General features: G+C 42.5%; 1 protein-coding gene across 1 annotated transcript in view; it reads right to left on the minus strand.

Moving 5' to 3' along the window:
• LOC140734514 (interferon-inducible GTPase 5-like) overlaps positions 1–9,022 on the minus strand; it is a 218,192-nt gene extending 209,170 nt beyond the window's left edge. Inside the window, exon 1 of the mRNA XM_073058583.1 lies at positions 8,935–9,022. The gene's annotated coding sequence lies outside the window, so the exon portion shown is untranslated. The remainder of the gene's footprint in view (positions 1–8,934) is intronic.
• Positions 9,023–23,752: the final 14,730 nt, after the last annotated feature.

The raw sequence follows: 23,752 nt of genomic DNA on the forward strand, positions 1-23,752 counted from the left end.
TCACTTTCTGCCTTGGTTTTTGGCATTTTCTCTCCACTTAGAAAATAGTCAACCATTCCATTATTTTTTCTACCAAAGTGCATGACCGTACAATTTGCAACACTGTGTTCCATTTAACTGCTTCTTTTCCCATTCTCCTAATCTTCCAAATCCTTCTATAGCCTCTCTACTTCCTCATAACTACCTGCCCCTCCATCTTCATATTGTTGGCAAGCTTTGCAATAAAGCCATCAATTCCATCATCTAAATCATTGACATATTATGTAAAAAAAATGGTTCCAACACAGACCCCTGTGAAGCACCACTAGTCACCAGCAGCCAGCCAGAAAAGGCCTCTTTATCTTCTCTTTGCTGGCTACCAATCAGTCACTGGTTTATCCATGCTAGAATCTTTCCTGTATTACCATGGCCTCATAGCTTGTAAAGCAGCCTTATGTGTGCACCTTCTTAAAGGCCTTCTGACAAGTACACAACATTAACCAATTCTCCTTTGTTTATCCTGTTTGTTATTTTTTCAAAGAATTCCAATAGGTTTGTCAGGCAAGATTTTCCCTTAAGGAAACCATGCTGACTTGAGCCTATTTATCATCTGCCTCCATTTATCCCGAAACCAGATCCTTAACAATCAGCTCCAACATTTTCCCAACCACTGAGGTCAAAGTAACTGGCCTATAGTTTCCCTCCTTCTGCCTCCCTCTCTTCTTGAAGAGTGGAGTAGCATCTGCAATTTTCCAGTCTTCCAGAATCATTCCAGAATCTAGTGATTCTTGAAAGATCACTAGTACCGTAGATTCCGGACTACAGAGCGCACCTGATTAAAAGCCGCAGGCTCTAATTTTAGAAATAAAATCAATTTTTTAATTGTAAAGGCCGCACCGGATTTTAGGCCGCACCGCTACTTTTAAATATACATACGTATCGGTAACACAAATTACGTTGCATATACTTTTTTACTGAACAGCACGAACAACATTCCAATATCTCCTAGCGACTGGTAAAAATATATATATTGCAGCCTACCAGTTAAAGTTATTGATCGACTTTAACTTAAAAGCAGCGTTTTCGATCGGGTCTAATCGGGTCTGACGCTTGCGCAATGCGATCGGGTCTAATCGGGTCTGACGCTTGCGCATTGCGATCGGGTCTAATCGGGTCTGACACGCTTGCGCAATGCGATCGGGTCTAATCGGGTCTGACGCTTGCGCAATGCGATCAGGTCTAATCGGGTCTGACGCTTGCGCATTGCGATCGGGTCTAATCGGGTCTGACACGCTTGCGCAATGCGATCGGGTCTAATCGGGTCTGACGCTTGCGCATTGCGATCGGGTCTAATCGGGTCTGACACGCTTGCGCAATGCGATCGGGTCTAATCGGGTCTGACGCTTGCGCAATGCGCTCGGGTCTAATCGGGTCTGACGCTTGCGCATTGCGATCGGGTCTAATCGGGTCTGACACGCTTGCGCAATGTGATCGGGTCTAATCGGGTCTGACGCTTGCGCAATGCGCTCGGGTCTAATCGGGTCTGACGCTTGCGCATTGCGATCGGGTCTAATCGGGTCTGACGCTTGCGCATTGCGATCGGGTCTAATCGGGTCTGACACGCTTGCGCAATGCGATCGGGTCTAATCGGATCTGACGCTTGCGCAATGCGATCGGGTCTAATCGGGTCTGACACGCTTGCGCAATGCGATCGGGTCTAATCGGGTCTGACGCTTGCGCAATGCGATCGGGTCTAATCGGGTCTGACACGCTTGCGCAATGCGATCGGGTCTAATCGGGTCTGACGCGCTTGCGCAATGCGCTCGGGTCTAATCGGGTCTGACGCTTGCGCATTGCGATCGGGTCTAATCGGGTCTGACGCTTGCGCAATGCGCTCGGGTCTAATCGGGTCTGACGCTTGCGCATTGCGATCGGGTCTAATCGGGTCTGACGCGCTCGGGTCTTGCTTCGAGTATTTTCCATGTTGATGAGGGTGAGTACAAATGACTGATTTACAATAATTTAATTGTGAAAGTGCGCTTGATTTATCGTACAATTTCATTGGACCTCTGTGAACTACTCATCAATTTTATTGGTCTACTGTTACGAGGCAAAATGTTTACGAGGCGGCATGAAAAAAAAACCATGTATTAGCCGCTCTGGATTATAGGCCGCAGAGTTCAAAGCTGTTCAAAATGTGGGGGAAAAGTAACGGCTTATAATCCGGAATCTACAGTAATCTCGCCACAATCTTTTCAGCCACCTCTTTCAGATCTCAGGGTTGTACACCATCTGGTCCAGGTGACCTATCTAACTTCAGACCTATCAGTTTCCCAAGAACCTTCTTGTAATGGTAACTTCCCACACTTCATCTATATACTACTAAAATTTTAATGCTCTGTTTGTGACCTCCAATTAGCCCAAATGGTGCATTATAGCGGCACTTTTTTGACTAAATCGACTTAAAATGTGCTAACCTACAGAATGCATGAAAAGTTCAGGGTTATATATTCGTATAAAATTGCTCATTCATCAATCAACAGGCCCCACTTTCCACAACCCGAGCCAATTCCAGCTTTAATGGAAACCGTGGCATGACACCACGATGCATGCACACGGCCAGTCTCAGCAGCACCTCATGATGCTTACAGCAGCGACACGACCAGCAGCAAAAAGGCAGGGCTTTCACGTCCATTTAGGAGAGCGCCGACCACATCATCAAGAAAAACCAGCATCCTGGAGGCTTTGGTGTTACTGCTTTGTATCTCCTATCCAGCAATAGGGTAAAACAATATGGACAGCATAATTATGCCGCGTGGAAAGAGAAGGGGGACATTGTGGTCAAGAGATGACGACAAACATCGTCAGGAAGTGGCAAGGAGAGGGAGAGAACAAGAATTCGATGAGGCCAGGGCCGCATGACTCCAGGATCAAAGAGTCAGGTCAAAAAAAGATGAGAGAAGAAGAGACAGAGAAGGAGAGGTATGCACGTCTCCAAAATGACAACAATAGGCACAGAAGGAGGAAAGAACAAGAATCGGATCAGGCCAGGGCCACATGACTCCAGGATCAGAGAGAAAGAACAAATGGTAGAAGAGATGAAGAGACAAAGGATGAAAGGGTTGTGCGTCCCCAGAATGACAAAAACAGGCAGAGAAGGAGGAGGGAGGAAGAGAGGAAAGATCAACTCGAGATTATGTGGCAATGAGTAATTATTGCAAGAGTTGCTGAAGACGATGATGGCCGCATTCGGCGACAATACCTCGACAGAGAAAGAGCAAGGCAAAATGCACAACTCGCACGGCGTAACATTTCTGCTGATGACCAGAGTATGCCCTCACTGTAATGCCTTCCTGTTCACTGGAGAAGCTGCAAATTTCCGCTGTATGAAGGGAAAAGTCAGGATAGGCAATTGGAACCTCTGCCCAATGAACTCCTCAATGTATACAGCAATGATGAATCTATTGCAAACGAGTTCAGGAAGAACATCTGACAATACAATTGTCTCTTCCAACTGACATCCTTTGTGCCAAAGAAGTCCTTCCAACGAGGAATGGATGGAATCCTGTGATTATTCAAGGCTAAATCCATCATCACATCAGACATTTAATGCCAGACTCCAACCAGCAAGCCCGATTCCTTCAAATTTACTTCATGGATCCTCAAGGCAGCATAGGATTGAGAATGGGGATACTACAGAATGATGGAATTCAACATGGGATTGTTGAATTATTGGAAAACCTACAACAACAAAACCTGTACATTGCATCCCTTCAACTTGCAAAAGAACAAATTCGAGGCATGCCAAGGCATCCATTGTCATTGATCCTGACTGGAGACCGGCACGAGCATGAAAGATTTAATGCACAAATTGCCAACAAAGTCGCTGTCATTATACCAAACAGCACCAAACCTGAAGCAAGATCACGACACGTTGTGTTGAAAGAATGAGTATGTGATTTGCAAATAATTTTAGAGTCCCATCACTCATATGACAGCTTTCAATACATACTTTCCTTTCCACTTGGAGATGATGGCTGGCATCATCAACTCTGAATAATGAACAACAAGAAACTGACGGCAATGCACTATTATGCGTATCGAATAATGAACCATGAGACTGAGTTTAATAACCTCAGAGGAGGACATCTATTCAAACAATACTTGGTCGATATGGCTGCTAAGGTTGAAGGCGAGAGGCTGAGCTACATCCGAATGAATCAAGCAATCTTGAGATCAACAACATACAGAGGCCTGACTGATGCATTGAATGATGATGATGAGTTAAGAAACATCGGAAGCCGCATCATCCTCTCCTCAACATTTATCGAGTATATACCATTTCTCCACAAAGTGGTTACCTCTACTATTTGAGACTTCTTCTTCATCACATAAAGGGACCAGTATCTTTTAATACCTAATACTTTGTCACCAAACAATTGATACTAGAGCGTACAATCATCACAGTGATATTTTGAATCATTGAAAACACATGATGGAGATATCCTTCCATCATTCCAAGATGTCTGCAGAGAGAGAGGATTGTTGCAAGCTGACGATCATTGGCAGCAAACTATGGAAGAAGCAGAGAGAACAAGAATACCCAGAGCAATGAAAGATTTGTTTATAGTCTTGCTAGCAAACACCGACATCAACAATCCACAGCAATAGATAGATAGATAGATACTTTATTCATCCCCATGGGGAAATTCAACATTTTTATTTCCAATGTCCCATACACTTGTTGTAGCAAAACTAATTACATACAATACTTAACTCAGTAAAAATATGATATGCATCTAAATCACTCTCTCAAAAAGCATTAATAATAGCTTTTAAAAAGTTCTTAAGTAGTTTACTTAAGTACATTGAGTCCTAACCCCGGCACTTTAACACATCTTACTCCTGGCGGTTGAATTTTAAAGCCGAATGGCATTGGGGAGTATTGATCTCTTCATCCTGTCTGAGGAGCATTGCATCGATAGCAATTGCGGAACTGGTTCAAGAATGCAATGTTTGTAGATAGGAGAACTATCAATGATCCTAATATCATGATCGATGAGAGGCATCATGGACAAGCTCTTCTGTGCTTCCAAGAAAAACTTGAGAACTTGGACAAAACACTTGAAAAATATAACTTGAAGATACCAAGAAATAGTACAATTACTCTAAGTGCTGGCAATCTGAAATTATTGCATGAGCTGCAATACAACAGAGATGAACAGCAGGAATTTGTTTCACAGAAGGAGTCCCTATTGAATAACAAGCAAAGAGAAGTTTATGAATATGTGTGCGACTGCTTGGAAAGGAATCTCCCTTCAGTGATTTTCATTGTTGCACCAGGAGGAACGGGCAAGACATTTATCATCAACTTGATCCTCACTACAGTTAGGGGAGATAGAGGAGTTGCTATTGCTGTAGCATCATCCGGTATTGTAGCAACATTGATGCCTGGTGGTAGGACAGCGCATTCAAGATTCAAGATACCCATCAACGTCAATGAAGATGCCCTTTGTAACATTGATAAAACCACCAATACTGCAAATTTACTCCGAAATGAGAGGCTTATTGTCTGGGATGAGTGCCCCATGATTAGGAGGGAGAGCTTTGAAGCTGTGGACCAGACTCTTTGTGATGTATGCAGCAAGAATGAGGCCTTTGAGGGTATCTTAGCCATTTGCTGTGGTGATTTCCATCAGCTTCTACCAGTTGTGAAACGTGGAAATGATGCCGATGTGGAGAATTCATGCATAAAAAAATCCTACTTATGGAGAAGCTTCATCAAGTTTCAATTAAAGAGAAACATGTGATTGAGTGAGGGAGAAGGACAATATTCTAAGTTCTTATTGAATGTTGGAGAAGACAAGATTGAGAAAAATGAAAATGATGAAATCGAATTACCTGAAGATATGATTCTGCCAGCAAAACTATGGAAGAATGCATTGATTTCATCTACTCGACATTTGACGATCCTGCAGAACTGTTCTTCTGAAATTCTATCTTGGTTCCTCTCAATGAAATGATGAGAAAAATAAACTTCACATGCATTGGACGCTTCTCTGAAATCATGAAAGAATACTGTTCCTTCAATGCTGTAAGTGAAGGAGCTAACGCCACGCATTTTCCAACAGAATTCCTTGATTCGGTCAAACTCTGGATTGCCACCACATAAACTGGAATTAAAGAGGGGATCTCCCATTGTTTCAATGAGGAACATGGATCCACCAAGACTGTAATGGAACACGAATGATGGTGGAAGAACTGCACGACAATCTCATCGTAGCAAAGATAAACAATGGTGTGTTCAGAAATTACATTGTCATGATCACAAGAATTACTCTTTATTTATCAGAAGGGGAATATGTCCCTCTTACGTGGAGCCTGTTCCCGATACAGTCATGCTTTGCTTTGACTATACATAAGGTGCAAGGCCAAACCATGGATAATGTGTCCATTTATTTAGAGAAACCAGTATTCCAGCATGGTCAGCTGTATGTGGCTTTAAGCCGGGGGAAAAGAAATGAAAATGTTAAGAGTATTCTTGAAGGGTGGCAGATCAACCAGAAATGTTGTCATCAAAAGTGTCCTTCGTTAAAGGAGGTGGAGCTATATTTGTCTTGCTACGCATCTTTATTCTTTAATAAACTGTGTTTTTCTTCTTTAATTTCTAAAGCACATCACATCAGACTGCACTACCTTTCTCTCAAAGGGTGCCACAACGGGTTACCCAGTTGTCTAGTGACACCTAAAACCTGGAAATTCCACCATACTGCTAGTGTCTTCCACAGTGAAGACTGATGTGAAATATTTTTATCAGAAACAGGTTTATTATCAGATGTTTTATTAGCATCTATAAATTTGCTGATGATACAAACATTGTGGTGGAATCTCAGGTGGTGACGAGAGGGCGTACAGGAGTGAGGTATGCCAACTAGTGGAATGGTGCCATAGTAACAACCTGGCACTCAACGCCAGTAAGACAAAAGAGCTGATTGTGGACTTCAGGAAGGTTAAGACAAAGGAAAGCATACCAATCCTCACAGAGAGATCAGAAGTGGAGAGAGTGAGCAGTTTCAGGTTCCCGGATGTCAAGATCTCTAAGGATATAATCCGGTCCCAACATATCAATGTAGTTATAAAAAAGGCAAAACAGTGGCTGTACCTCACTAGGAGTTTGAAGAGATTTGGTATGTCAACAAATACACTCAAAAACTTCTATAGATGTACCGTGGAGAGCATTCTGACAGAGTGCATCACTGTCTGGTATAGGGGGACGGGTGGCTACTGCACAGTACCGAAAGAAGCTGCAGAGGGTTGTAAGTTTAGTCAGCACCATCTTGGGTACTAGCCTACAAAGTACCCAGGACATCTTTAGGGAGCGGTGTCTCAGAAAGGCAACATCCATTACTAAGGATCTCCAGCACCCAGGGCATGGCCTTTTCTCACTGTTACCATCAGGTAGAGGTACAGAAGCCTGAAGGCCACACTCAGTGATTCAGGAACAGCTTCTTCCCCTCTGCCATCTGATTCCTAAATGGACATTGAACCCTTGGAGTCTACTCACTTTTAAAAAAATATACAGTATTTCTATTTCTTGCACGTTTTTAAAAAATCGATTCAGTATACGTATACTGTGATTGATTACGTATTTATATATTTTTTTTCTCTTCTATATTTTGTATTGCATTGAACTGCTGCAATACATTACAAATGTATTAAATTAACAAATTTCACGTCACATGCCGGTGGTAATAAACCTGATTCTGATATTTATGTTTTCCATCTTTATCTTAATGATTTTTATTGGCTTTCTGTTGGTTTTTAAAAGTCCCTTCCTCTTAATCGTCACTATTTTTTGCTCCGTTATGTGCGCTCTCTTTGGATTTTATGTTGGTTTTGACCTCTGTTGTATCCACGATGGCTTTCGAATATTCTTCCTCTTTGGGATGTGTATATCCTGTACCTTTGGAATTGGTTCCTGAAACTCCAGCCATGTGGAACTTTGTCGAACAACTTATCACTTTCCAGCTTAGCTCTGTCTCCGAAATTTCTCCTTAACACCCTTTGTTTCCCTCTTTTAAATAATATAAAATAACAAGGTCGCACTTGAAATGTCAGATGGCTCGAACAACTTCCGTGGCCACACTCAATTATGAACTGTGTGCTAACTCCCCACGGCCTCCCAGTCCAGGTGGAGACATGAGAGAGGAGCCCGCAAACGGCTGGGACTCCACACCTCCCTTCAAAGTCCGCGGGTCAGAGAATTTGTTAATAATCTGCAGTTTGCCGTAAAGTCTTGTGATATGTACTGGGAATGGTCAGATAGGCTGGCAAAGTGAACTTAACGCAAACTGGAACGTTTTTTCCCTCACTTGTTTTCTAGCCGGTTTGCAATAAGCTCTTGTATTGCAACACATTGTGGTTGACAGAATTGAGGTTTGTGTCACCCAGCTCTCCCGTTTCCTGGAAACACCCTAACCTCTTTATGTACCAGATTTTATTTGTTGTGCTTTGCACTACGTGTTTTAACTTAACAAGTTAATATACACAAATATACTTACTTTTATTCAGTTTTGTTTACATTTATCATGTATTGTATTGTACTGCTGCCACAACGCTAGCAAATTTCACGATGTATGCCGGTGATATTAAACCTGATTCTGATTATCAATTTAGGGCAGCTGCTGTCGTTACGTGCTCAACTTCAATTTCACTGGAAAACCCGCAGATCCCCAATCTAAAATGTCTACACGCTAGTAAAAGAAGTAGAAAATAGGACAAAAGTAACACCGGATCAGGAGTTTTCTTGAAATCTTAGTGCAATATATTGGTTTTACAATCGTTGGCCCAGTTTACAAACACATAAACTGCCCAGAATTGTCTCAAACGAACAGGATTAAAATTCTGTAATGGTAATAAGTAGACTCAGTTTGTCGTTCAATTTCTTGTCTTTACCTGCGCTGGATCTTTGATTAAAGAGGCTCCATCTGTGAAGGTAAACTTTGATTGGCAGTCCACTGCGATTTATCTATACTGTGCTTCCGCTTTCATTTACAGAGTGTATCTCTCACGGATTGGACAGATGGTCATGAGATCACTTGTTGCCGGGTGACTTTATACTTTTCATTCTGCGGTTCAGAGTGCAGACGGTGCTCTCAGACACCATGTTCTTACAGAACGATCCCTGTTTACAATTTACAATAGTTAAATCCCTGTGTAGTGTTCTCGCACAGGTGTAAAAGAACTCTGAACTAAACACCAAGCATAAACCAGTCAATGAGGCGGATCGCCTCAGTAAGATTAACCGTTTATTGTTCACTCTTCCACATTAACGTATGGTGAAAACTGTTGATAAAACAATACAAAATATATACAGTATTTGTTTCCTTCTTGACATCACATTTACATCATAAATACTTGCAAAAGTAAAACTACAACAACTATATTACATTAAAGTGCAACATACAGTCAGAACCTACCTACGCCATCGACTGGCTTTAAATACACTTCAACACAAACTATCCGCAACTCTTTAAATGACAAAAAAAACATAAACTTTATCAACCGTCATTACTTTTAACAGAATCAGCGTTAACATTTTTAATTCAACATATCGATTATCTCATGAACTTACGGCGTTGCTTCACTGATGTTTCTAGTGCGTAGAAAGAAAACTTTTCTCGTGCTGATCCTGCACACACATAAGCCCCCTCCTTCCCGTTTCTCCAAACCGGTATTTTCCCACAAGACGCGGCGAAACCGGGTGTGACGTCATCGTATGCCGCAATATATCACAGACAACGAATTTACTTTAAACAACCTTAACTTTAACTAGAAAATGATAACAAACGAATTACTAAAGCAAAAATATAATAAACTAAACAAATGCCTTAAAGGCAACACACCCTGCGATGTACTTCTTTACAGCTGGCAATCATTCCAATATACATTCCTGAATTCTTCAGCCAGACAGCTACATTGAGGATAATTTACGGTAACCAACTAGGATGTGATAGAACATATCAGCCGTTGGCGCTCAGGATCACGGAGAGAATATTCAAATTGCCCTCTGTGTCAGGATCGGAGCCTGGTTACAGGGTTTTGCAGATTACAGGGTTGCCTGGTTACAGGGTTTTCCACACGGTAGGCTTATTCAGAAAGTCAGAAGGCATGGGATCCAGGGAAGTTTGGCCAGGTGGATTCAGAATTGGCTTGCCTGCAGAAAGCAGAGGGTCGTGGTGGAGGGAGTACTTTCGGACTGGAGGGTTGTGACTAGTGGTGTCCCACAAGGATCGGTTCTGGGACCTCTACTATTCGTGATTTTCATTAACGACCTGGATGTGGGGGTAGAAGGGTGGGTTGGCAAATTTGCAGACGAGACAATGGTTGGTGGTGTCGTGGATGGTGTTGAGAATTGTCGAAGATTGCAGAGAGACATTGATAGGATGCAGAAGTGGGCTGAGAAGTGGCAGATGGATTTCAACCCAGAGAAGTGTGAGATGGTACACTTTGGAAGGACAAACTCCAAGGCAGAGTACAAAGTAAATGGCAGGATACTTGGTAGTGTGGAGGAGCAGAGAGATCTGGGAGTACATGTCCACAGATCCCTGAAAGTTGCCTCACAGATAGATAGGGCAGTTAAGAAAGCTTATGGGGTATTAGCTTTCATAAGTCGAGGGATAGAGTTTAAGAATTGCAAGGTAATGATGCAGCTGTATAAAACTCTGCTTAGGCCACACTTGGAGTACTGTGTCCAATTCTGGTCACCTCACTATAGAAAGGATGTGGAAGCATTGGAAAGGGTACAGAGGATGCTGTACCAGGATACTGCCTGGTTTAGAGAGTATACATTATGATTAGAGATTAAGGGAGCTAGGGCTTTACTGTCTGGAGAGAAGGAGGATGAGGAGAGACATGATAGAGGTATACAAGATATTAAGAGGAATAGATAGAGTGGACAGCCAGCACCACTTTCCCAGGGCACCACTCTCAATATAAGAGGACACAACTTTAAGATAAGGGGTGGGAAGTTCAAGGGGGATATTAGAGGAAACTTTTTTACTCAGAGAGTGGCTGGTGCATGGAATGCACTGCCTGAATCAGTGGTGGAGGCAGATACACTAGTGAAGTTTATGGAGAAATTTAAGGTGGGGGGTTATATGGGAGGCAGGGTTTAATGGTCAGCCCAACATTGTGGGCCGAAGGGCCTATACTGTGCTGTACTATTCTATGTTCTATTTTCTGTAAGTCAATGTAGCACCATTATATCAATGTAGGATTTCATCAGGTCCTAGAGGCAGGTAAAACCAGTTTGAAATGTATTAGAAATAACCTTCCTTCCACTAATAGTCAGAACTAAATCAGAAGTTGAATGTCTTCTCATGACTGTACAATATTCAACAAAACAAACCAATCTTTGCAACCAGGCAGCGAGATGACGCGGAGTGGCACAATGGCAGAGCGGGAGGTGCAGCTGTCCTGTCCTCCTGACCTTCGATGATGTCTGTGCGTGGAATGTGCATGTCTTCCCGTCACCGTGTTAGTATTATTAGTGTATTCCAGTTTCCTCTCCTATATCAAAGACATGTGGTTTGGTGGGTGAATGGCTCACTCAAAATTCACCCTGGTTCAGTTGGATAGACAGCATGAGGAGTTGAATAGCACGCGAAAGACTTATAAACATAAAATAATATGAGAGATAAGTTTCTATAGATGCATAGTGAGGAGTGTCCTAACTGGCTGGATTACACTTTATGCAAATTCCACCACCAAGTCACCATTGCCACAGAGAGGGAGCAGATTTGATCATGGTTATATAAACCAACACGGTATCTGCAGAGCCATTCCACTCCCTGATCCTGGCCTTTCTGAGCCCATCTCTATAATGTTAATCTCAAAAACCAGTCAAGAAGACCATCACTGTGTGGCCTAATGAGGCATTCACCCATGCCTCAGGACTGTTTAGAATGAATGAACTGACAAATGTTCAAAGAACCCGTCAGAAACTGAGAAGACACAGACCTCGAGGAATATGCCTCATCTATCACTGGCTACATCAGTAAGTGTGCAGACAATGTTGGTGACTCAAGGTCATCTCACTGTCCAACCAAAAGCCCTGGCTGCACACTGAGGAGAGCTTCCTATTAAAAGCCAGGGACACTGCCTTCAATTCTAGTGACAGAACGGCTCCCAGAGTAGCCAGGAGAAACCACATCTTAGGCATGAAGAGGGACAAGACCGCCTCACCTCATAATGATTCCAGCATGGCACATGTGTTTGGGCATGAAGGGCATTACGCAAAGAAAAGCAGTGTCGACTCTACTACTGTACTAGACATGTCTCCCTCACTGACACTCTTAGCAGCTTTTATGCACAATTTGAGGCATGCAACACAACATCGGCCACAAAATCTACCCCTCTCCCAGGTGAACAGGTATTGCAAAAGCAGCAAACATGAGAAAGTCTGCAGAGTCAACTCCGTTAAGGCCATCGAGCTGATATTATCTCAGGTTGAGTTCTCAGGGAGAGTGTATGCCAGCTCACTGATATCTTCACAGTCATCTTCAGCACATCACCACTCATCCAGGCTACTGTCCTCATATGTCTCAAATCTCCCACCATCACCCCGTATCAAAGAACTCTACATCTTCAGAACTAAACAACTACTGTCCAGTGGCACTCACACTAATCATCATGAAATGCTTTGAATGACTGGTAATCAAAAACTGAATTCCTGCCACAGTCATCAACATGTTTACTGAAAGAACTCTCTAAAACAGATGGCATAGCATCGGTCATGTACCTGGCCCTGACACACCTAGACAGCAACAACTGGCTGTTGGACTTCCAAACCAATGGACCTCAGATGGTCAGGATGCACAACTGCATCTTCCTCCACATCATGATCAAAATGGGATCCTCCCCAGTGCTGTGTGATGAGCCTATTAACTGTATACTCTGCTCACACGTGACTACATGGCCAAAGACATTATATTAATCACATTGTCATGTTCGCCGATGACATAACAGTGCTGGGGCTCATCATCAACAACAATGTGATGACTTACAGACAGTAGGTTTAAGAGCTCAAGGCCTGGTGCCAGGTGACTAACCTCTTCCTCAATGTCACCAAGACAAAGGAGATGATTATTGATTTCAGGAGAACTCACACTAGCTACACTCCTCTTTACATCAGCAGCACAGCAGTGGAAACTGTTAGCAGGTTCAAACTCTTAGGAGTGCACATCTCACACAACTCTTCATGATCCTAGTACACATCCTACAGCATCAGAAAATTTCACCAACCTCTCTACTTTCTAAAGAGGCTGAAGTGAGCTGGACTATGCACACTCGTACTCAAATCCTTCTATAGGTGTGGACTAGAGAATATTCTAACAAGCTGCATCACTGCATGGTACGGAAACTGCATGGAAGGGTCTGCATAGGGTAGTCAAAACTGCCCAATGCATCACCAGCACCAACTTGCCCATCCTGAAGGACATACAGTAGATACAGAAAGTTGCCAGAAAAGGGCCAGTAATGTCCTAAAGGATCCCACACACCCAGCTTGTGGATTGTTTGTCCCACTCCCATCAGAGAGGAGGCTACTAGGACCATCAGAAACAAAAACAGTTACTTTTCCCAAGCAGTAAGGCTTATCAACATCTCCACCACTAACACACCGCTCCATACTCCTAACCACCAGCAGCTTATTATTTCCTATCACTAACCTCATGTACAAATGTTCCTGTGACCAACATCAACTTATGGCCATACAATCAATCTATGTACATAAACTACCTTCCATATTTATGTTTATCATGTTTTTATAATATTGTTGTGTTCTTTGTCTTATTTTGTTCTTTTAATACTGCATTGGATCTGAAGCTATATTTATTGAGTCCTCCTTTACTGGAAATTACATTTAAAAATCTTTGATCACAGCCTAGTACAGAAACACCAATGTTGAGGAATGGAAAAGTCTACAAAAAGTGTTGGATAGAGTCCAGTCCATCACAGGCGAAGTCCTCTCAACCACTGACCACATTTAAAAGGAACTCTGCCACAGAATGCAGCATCCATCATCAAATACCATCCCATCGAGGCCACACACTCCTCTCACTACTACCATCAGGCAGGTGGCACAGAAGGGTGAGGTCCCACACCACCAGGTACAGGGACAGTAATTACCCTACAGCCATCAGGCTGCTGAACTGGTGTGAATAACTTCACTCACCACAGTCCTGAACTGATTCATGACCTACAGACTCAACTTCAAGGACTAGTTACAACTCATATTCTTGGTATTATATTTTATTTTTTCTTCTTTGTCCCAGTGGTCTTTGTTTATACTTAGTTTTTCATAAGTTCTATTGCATTTGTTTATTTTCCTGTAGATGAGAAAGAGTTTTGGACAGACAGACAGAAAGCCTGTCTTTGGATCTTCCTCCCTTCCAGGACACACTCAGGCTTAGTTCCTCAGCAGCCACAGAATCAACTTCCACACCAGTGAATACCCTTGTTATCAGCTGGAGAAGTGTCCTGGACAAATGCAGCAGCATGTACATGATCCCATTTACAGTATAACAATTGATGGGAATAGCTAAACAGGTTTGTAAATTTGCACCACCTCCCACTGGTCTGCCTTTCTTAATAATACCCACCAACAAAGGGACTGCATAGTCTGAAGGACTTGGACATGATTAAGTTAATACTCATGTGTCTGAGCCCCATGGTATATGGTATATTCTGCTTTGGCAAATCCCCAGAATAGGGAGAGAGAGCTCAAAGAAATTTAAGGCAGTGATCCTGACTGCATTTATAACAGGGGGAATCACTGTGGACAGCCTAAATAAATGCAGGCAATGGAAAAGGTGATATCTGCCAACATTTGCCACCGGACTTTGCACACACTTTACCTGAGTTTGGGACAAGGTCAGCTAAATCAGGTTAAATACACAGGCTCAGGCAAACTGGTCAGATGCAACTGAGAGTGAGGCAAGATTGTGCAAGAATTTTGAATCCACTGACAATGAGAACTGATTGTAGATTTTAGGAAGGAGAAGGGAGATGAACACATACTAGTCTCATTGAAGAATGTAGTGGAAAGCTTGGGCAGCTTCATGTTCCTGGGTGTCAACGTCTTGGAGGATCTATGCTGGGCCGAGAACATAGAGACAGTACTGAAGAATGTTTGCCACAATCTTATCAAAGGATATTCAACAACTTATCAAAGACTAATAACTTTGACAGATGTACAGTAGAAAGCATTCTGACTGCTATCATGGCCTCATATGGAAACCCAAATGTACAAGAATGTAAGATGCTACAGAGTGTAGTGGTCTGCCAGTTCTATCATGGGTACAGCTCTTCTTCAAGACCAGCTACAAGAAGTGATGTCTCAGGAAGGTATTGCTTGCCATCAAAGATCTTCATCTATTGGGCCATGTACTCTTCTTGATTCTGCCATCAGACCATAAAACCATAAGGTATAGGAGCAGAATTAGACCATTTGGCCCATTGAGGCTGAATTGCCATTTCATTAAGGCTGATGCTTTTATCCTGTCTACCCCCATGTCCTGCCTTTCCCTATATCCCTTCATACCATGACCAATCAAGAACTATCAACCTCTGCCTTAAATATACATAAAGATTTGACCTCCACAGCTACCTGAAGCAATGAATTCCACATATACACCTCTCTCCAGCTACAGAAATTCCTCCTCATCTCCATTCTAAAAGGTAGCCTCTATTCTGAGGCTGTGTTCTCTCATCCTAGACTCTCCCACCATAGCAAATATCTACTCCATATCCACTCTAATCAAGGCTTTTCAATATTAGATATGATTCAAGTAGGTCACCCCTCATTCTTCTGAATTCAGGCCCAGAGCCATCAAACGCTAATTATATGACAAGCCATTCGATCCTGGTATAATTTTCATGAACCTCCTTTGAAATCAACCCAGTGTCAGCACATCCATTCTGAGATAAGGGGCCCAAAACTGCTCAGATTACTGCTTGTGAGGCATCACCAGTGCTTTATAAAGCCTTAAAGTTACACCTGTGCTTTTATATTCTAGTCATCTTGAAATAAATGTTAATATCACAGTTGCCTTCCTGACTACTGACTTACCCTGCAAATTAACCTTTAAGGAATCCTGCCAAGGACTCCCAAGTCCGTTCCACCACAGAATTTTGAATATTCTCTTCATTTAGAAAATAGTCTACCTTTTTATTTCTTCTACCAAAGTGCATGACCATAGACTTCCGAACAATGAATCGCAACTGCCACATATTTGTCCATTCTCCTAATCTGTCAAAGTCCTTTTGTAGCGTCTCTACTTCCTCAGAACTACCTGCCCTCCACTTACCTTCATATTATCTGCAAATCTAGCAAAAAAGTAATCAATTCTGTCATCCAAGTAATCGATATATGATGTAAAAAGAAGCAGACCCAACAGAGACCCCAGTGAAGCACAACTAGTCGCCGGCAGCCAACCAGAAAAGGCTCCCTTTGTTCCCACTCTGCCTCCTGCCACTGCTTTATCTTCGCTAGTATGTTTCCTGTAATACCATGGGCTCTTAACTTGTTAAGCAGTCTCATGTGTGGCACCTTATCAAAGGCCTTTTGAAAATCCAAGTACACAACATTCATCAATCCTCCAACAGATTTTTCAGGCAAGTTTTCCCTTGAGGAAACCATGCTGACTATAGCCTTTTTTATCATGTCCCTCCAAGTAATAGAAAAATAGAAAACCTACAGCAGAATACAGGCCCTTTGGCCCACAAAGCTGTGCTGATCATATCCTTACCTTAGAAACACCTGGGCTTACCCATAGCCCTCTATTATTCTAAGCTCCATGTACCTATCCAGGAGTCTTTTAAAAGACCCTATCATTTCCGCCTCCACCACTGCCGCCAGCAGCCCATTCCACGCACTCACCACTCTGCGTAGAAAACTTACCCCTGACATTTACTCTGCACCTACTGCCAAGCATCTTAAAACTATGCCCTCTCATGTTAGCCATTTCAGCCCTGGGAAAAACCCTCTGACTATCCACATGATCAATGCCTCTCATTATCTTGTACACCTCTATCAGGTCACCTCTCATCCTCCATCGCTTCAAGGAGAAAAGGCCGAGTTCACTCAACCTATTCTCATAAGGCATGCTCCCCAATCCAGTCAATGTCCTTGTAAACCATAGTTCCCTGAAACCACATCCTTAGCAATCGACACCAACATTTTCTCAACCACTGAGGTCAGACTAACAAGCATATAATTTTCTTTCTTCTGCTTTCCTTTCTTCTTGAAGAGTGGAGCGGCATTTGCAATTTTCCAGGCTTCCAGAACCATTCCAGAATCTGGTGATTCTTGAAATAGCATTACTAGTACCTCCACAACCTCTTTAGCCACCTCTTTCAGATCCCTGGGTTGTACACTATCTGGTTCAGGAGACCTATCTATCTTCAGAGCTTTCAGTATCCCAAGAACCTTCTCCCTAGTAATGGCAAATTCACAAGCTTCTGACCCTGAAACTCTGAAACTTCCATCGTTCGGCTTGTCACTTCCACAGTGAAGACTGATGCAAAATACTTTGAATTTTTCTGCCATTTCCTTTTCCCTCATTACTACCTCTCCACTTGTCAGTACCTCCAGTTGATCTCTGTCTTATTGTGTGTTTTCCCCCTAGCCATCTTTCTATGGTTTTATATTGCCAGGTGCTCTTATTTGTTTTCATACCCCATGTGTTCCTGTGCCCACTCCTGCTCTACTCTTGCCCCTGTATCACCGATTACTCCGCCTCTCACCAGTTTCCCATTATTACCTGCTTTGCTGCCACCTGTGTCTCATGGTGCTCCACCTATCATCTCCTCTCTGTTTATTGCTCAGTGTATTTTAGTCCTGTGCCAGTGAGTTTTCCTGAGCCTTTCCAGCACTCATATCTGAACTCTGTCCTTTTGTATTCCATCTTTTCCTTCTTAATGGCCCTTTTAGTTTCTTTCTGTTGGTTTTTAAAAGCTCCCCAATCCACTGACTGCCCAATAATTTTTGCTCTATTATGTGCCCTTTCTTTGGATTTACATTGGCTTTGCCTTCTCATGTTAGCCAAGGTTGTGGTGTCTTGCCTTTATAGTACTTCTTCCTCTTTGGGATGTATACATCCCTTGCCTTCTAAATTGCTTCCAGAAATTCCAGCCATTGCCTCTATACTGTCATCCCTGCCAGTGTTCCTTTCCAATCAATTCTGGCCAACTTCTAACACATGCCTCTGTAATTCCCTTTACTCCACCGTAATACTGATACATCTGACTTTAGCTTTTCCTTCTCAAATTTCAGGGTGAATTTGATCATATATTGATCACTTACCCCTAAGCAATCTTTTACCTCATGCTCTCTAATCAATTCTGATTCATTGTACAGCAGCCACCCAATCCAGAATAGCTGATCTCTTATTGGGCTCAACCACGAGCTACTCTAAAAAACTATCTCATCAGCATTCCAGAAAATACAACTCGTGATCCAGCCTTATCTGATTTTCCCAATCTACCTGCATATTGAAATCTCCCATGACTATTATAACATTGTCCTTTTGGCATGCTGTTCCTATCTCCCATTTTAATTGGTAGACCACATCCTTATTACAGTGTGGAGGTCTGTATATAACTCTCATCAGGTTCTTTTTACCCTTGCAGTTCCTTAGCTCTATGATTCAACACTTTCTGACCCTATGTCATCTCTTTTGAATGACTTGACTTCATTTTTCATCAACAGAACCATGCTACAGCTTCTGCCTACCTGCCCGTCCTTTTGATACAATGTGTATCCTTGAACATTAAGCAACCTGACATAATCTTCTTTCTACCATGATTCAGTGATGTCCACATCATACATGCCAATCTGTAACTGCTATAAGTTAATTTACCTTATTTGGAAGGAGATCATTTGAATATTATTAGGAAGGAGGCTGAAGCCCACACCTCAAGTTCAATGTCCAGAAATTCCATGAGATTTCAAACTTGTCAGATACCAAGAACACAGGCTAATTATTACATGGAATAAACTGTCATTTCTGATCCTTAATACCTCACTGCCCTGTGTTCCACAAACTGTATTATCTTTAAACCTTTACTCTCAGATGCAGACTCTCTGTTCCCTGCATAAAACAGTTTCTTTATTGTCACAGAGGTGTACTTTCACCAACTCACCAGTAAATCATAGCACACCACAACAGAATATACTCACGTCAAGAGCATCAACAACTTGTTCAGATCACTGGTTCAGCAGCTCTCATTATTCTGATGAAGTGGTGTATGATAGACCCTCATCATTCTTCCCATTACACTGATTATTCCCAGGTCCTTCATTGGGATCATTTTACTCTCTCTCATTCCCAATGACCTTGCAACCCTTGTCTTCTGGCATCCACATTCTACAACCCAGAACAACCTTAACTTTCACTAGATACTGAATCAGTGCTGGTAATTCCCTAAGACATTGGCTGGCCCCATTTCTGCGGTTTTTAATCACAACAGGTTATAAAATAGGGAACAATATCCTCTATATTGGAATCTTGACAAATGTCCCTGATGGTTGTCACTGGTACATACTGTAACTCTAATACCCAAACCCAATAAAATGTAAAACCTTGGAGTTTGGGGTGTGTGTGCTCAGCTTCATTTTAATTTTAGTGAGGCAGGCAATGTGACGTGGTGATGTAATGACATGTGCATTTCACGTACTTTTGCGTATAACCCATAACAATCATCCCTCAGAAACTGATTGCAAAGCTGAGCCTACTGGGCCTGAACACCTCCCTCTGCAACTGGATCCTAGACTTCCTGACTGGGAGACCTCAGTCAGTCCAGATCAGGAGCAGCATCTCCAACACCATCACACTGAGCACGGGGGCTCCCCAGGGCTGTGTGCTCAGTCCACTGCTGTTCACTCTGCTGACCCACAACTGTGCTGCAACACACAGCTCGAACCACATCATCAAGTTCGCCGATGACACGACCATGGTGGGTCTCATCAGCAAGATCGACGAGTCAGCTTACAGAGAGGAGGTGCAGTGGCTAACGGACTGGTGCAGAGCCAACAACCTGTCTCTGAATGTGAACAAAATAAAAGAGATGGTTGTTGACTTCAGGAGCGCACGGAGCGACCACTCCCCGCTGAACATTGACGGCTCCTTGGTAGAGATTGTTAAGAGCACCAAATTTCTTGGTGTTCACCTGACGGAGAATCTCAACTGGTCCCTCAACACCAGCTCCATAGCAAAGAAAGCCCAGCATAGCAAAGAAAGTCTCTACTTTCTGCGAAGTCTGAGGAAAGTCCATCTCCCACCCCCATCCTCATCACATTCTACAGGGGTTGTATTGAGAGTATCCTGAGCAGCTGCATCACTGCCTGCTGTGGAAATTGCACCATCTCGGATCGCAAGACCCTGCAGCAGATACTGATGTCAGCTGAGAAGATCATTGGGGTCTATTAGACTCCTCAACACCCAGACCCTGGAATGACACCTTACTGCCCTATTGTCCTGTTTATTATTTATTGTAATGCCTGCACTGTTTTGTGCACTTTATGCAGTCCTGGGTAGGTCTGTGGTTTAGTGTAGTATTTTTTCTGTGTTGTTTTTTTATGTAGCTCAGTCTAGTTTTTGTACTGTGTCATGTAACACCATGGTTCTGAAAAAACATCTCATTTTTACAATGTACTGTACCAGCAGTTATGGTCAAAATGACAATAAAAAGTGACTTGACTTGACTAATGGATTATGTAAACAAAGAATGCTCAATAAAACAATATTTTTACAGTATTGCTCAAATATTACTGAAATATTAAATACACAACAGTCACCAGGATGCATGTTTCCTTGTGTCTGGACACCACAGTGAACAGCTGAAGCTTCAATAAAAACCTCCAGTTACATTCAATTACATCAAACCAGTTTCACTTCCAACAACTCCAAGAATGTTGACTTTGGCAGAAGAACATTCGTTTTCTTGTTGAAATTCAAGACAGCCAGATACTGATGACCTACGGATCTTGATGTTTGTGAAAAATACACAAAGCTCCATGCAGACTATATCATTTCCCTGTGACAGTCAAGAATTTTAGAAATTCTACATAAAAATGGGATGGCGGATCTCCATATGTAGCTGTGAATTTTCAACAGTTACAGTGGTGAACCTACATACTGAAAATGCAATATGTCAGACTCGGTCTTGGACCATTGATGACACAACATTGTTTTAGACGTGACAGAGAGGGAGAGATTAAAGGAGGAAGGGTGGCATAACAAATCGGAAAATGTCACGGCAGGGCTCCAACATGACAGACTGGAGAACTCAACTAGTGAGGCGTTACAAGTTGAAATGAGAAATAAGAACGCGGCAATGGGGCTATATTACCAACCACCCTACCATCCTTGGGTTTTAGAGGAACAAATTGGTAAGGAGATCGCAGACCATTGCAACAAACAGAAAGTTGTTAGCAGGAGATTTTAACTTCCCAAATATTGTGGGGGAATCCCATATTGTAAAAGGTCTAGATGGGAACGAGTTTGTCAAGTATGTTTGGGGAACATTCCTTCAGCAGTACATAGAAGTCCCAACGAGAGAGTGTGTGGTACTGTATCTGCTATTAGGGAATGAGACAGGGCGGGTACCAGAAGTTTGTTCAGGGAAAACTTTGCATCCAGTGATCACGATGCCATCAGTTTCAAGGTAGATATGCAAAGCGATAGGTCAGGTCCATGGGTTGAGATTCTAAATTGGAGAAAGGTCAGTTTTGGTGGTATCATAAGTGATCTGGCAAGTGTGGATTGGGACAGGCTGTTTTCTGGCAAAGGTGTACTTGGAAAGTCGGATGCCTTCAAAAGCAAAGTTTTGGGAGCACAATGCTTGTATGCACCTGTTAGAATAAAGGCTAAATACAACAACTACTGGGAAGCTTGGTTTTCAAGAGATATTGTGATCCTGGTTTAGAGAAAAAAGCAGGTGCATAGCAGGTGGAGGCAAATTGGAACAAATAATGTACTTATGCAGTACAAGAAATGTAAGAGAAAACATAAGAAATAAATCAGGAAGACAATAAAGAGGAATGAAGTTGCTCTAGCAGTCAAGGTGAAGTAGAAACGTAAGGGATTCCACAGGTATGTTATGACCAAAAGGACTGTAAGGGACAAAACTGGTCCTCTGGGACATTTGGATGGCAATCCATGTGTGGAGCTAAAACAGATCAGGGAGATCTTACATGCATTCTGTGCATCCATATTTACACAGGAGATGATACAAAGTCGATAGAAGTGAGGCAAGGCAGCAACAATTTCATGGACAGATAATGGAGGAAGGAGGTGTTTGCTATCCTGAGGCAAATCAGGGTAGCTAAATCCTCAAGGCTTGAAAAGTGTTCCCTTGGACCCTACCGGAGGCAAATGCAAAAATTACCAGGGTCTCAGTGGAGATATATAAAATGTCCTTGGTAACAGGAGAGTACAAGAGGATTGGAAGATAGCCAATGTTGTCTGTTGTGTAAAAAAGGCTCTAAACAGACACCAGGACATTGAAGGCTAGTGAGTGTGTCAACAGTTGTGGGAAGGTTATTGGAAGGAATTCTAATGGACTGAATATACTGTAAAAGTATTTGGATAGACATGGACTGATTGAGGAGAGTCAGCATGGCTTTGTGTGTAGTAGGGCATGTCGAACCAATCTTATAGAGTTTTTCGAGGAAGTTACCAGGAAAGTGAATGAAGGCAAAGCAGTGGATGTTGCCTACATGGACCTTAGTAAGGCACTTGACAAGGTCTCACATGGTAGGCTGGTCAGGAAGGTTCAGTCGCTCGGCACTCACGATGAGGTAGTAAATTGGATTGAACAGTGGCTTTGTGGGAGAAGTCAGAGAGTGGTAGTAGAGGGTTGCCTCTCTGACTGGAGACCTGTGACTAGTGTACCGCAGGGATCAGCACCGGATCCTTTGTTGTATGTCATCTATATCAATGATCTGGATGATAATATGGTTAACTGGATCAGCAGATTTGCAGATGACACCAAGACTGCTCATCCACAGATACCAAAAAAAATGATGCTCAAGTCCCTTATTTAACCTGTTTCAGTGCGTTGGACATTAGGACCCGGTGGCACAGCTCTCAATCTGCAGTGTTTATATTCATGAAAATAATGATGATCATGATTGAAAATAAAGTGGAAGTAATAAAGCGATCAGAAAGAGATGAATCACCATCGGTCATTGGAAAAGCATTAGGCTACAGTCGGTCAACGATCGGAACAATTTTAATGGAGCATGTGAAAGGCCCTGCCCTGATGAAAGCTACAATTATTACTAAGCAACGCAGTGGTTTAATTATTGAAATACATATGTTTTCTAAGTGTTTTATATGCATAGAAAAGTAAAATACATACTATATACTAATACGACCATTTGACTAACTGACGCTAAGTAATACCGGATGTACCTGCTCCGACTTCAAATCTGACTTAAAGACAGACTCAGGAACGATACTTGTTCATAACCCAGGGACTGCTTGTACTTTAAAATCAACAACAAACAACAAATCACAGGCTCCAACAGCTGCAGAATCACACCCAAGATAAATAAAAACATAAAAGGCATAAAAGAAGTGAAACATATGGTTTCATGATCTATCCTTCCTGCCATAGTCCATAAGAACATTAGAACATAAGAAATGAGAGCAGGAGTAGGCTATCTGGTCAATCAGGCCTGCTCCACCATTCAATATGTTCATGA

This window comes from Hemitrygon akajei, chromosome 10 (genome assembly GCF_048418815.1).
Source record: "Hemitrygon akajei chromosome 10, sHemAka1.3, whole genome shotgun sequence".
In the NCBI taxonomy this organism is placed as follows: Eukaryota; Metazoa; Chordata; class Chondrichthyes; order Myliobatiformes; family Dasyatidae; genus Hemitrygon; species Hemitrygon akajei.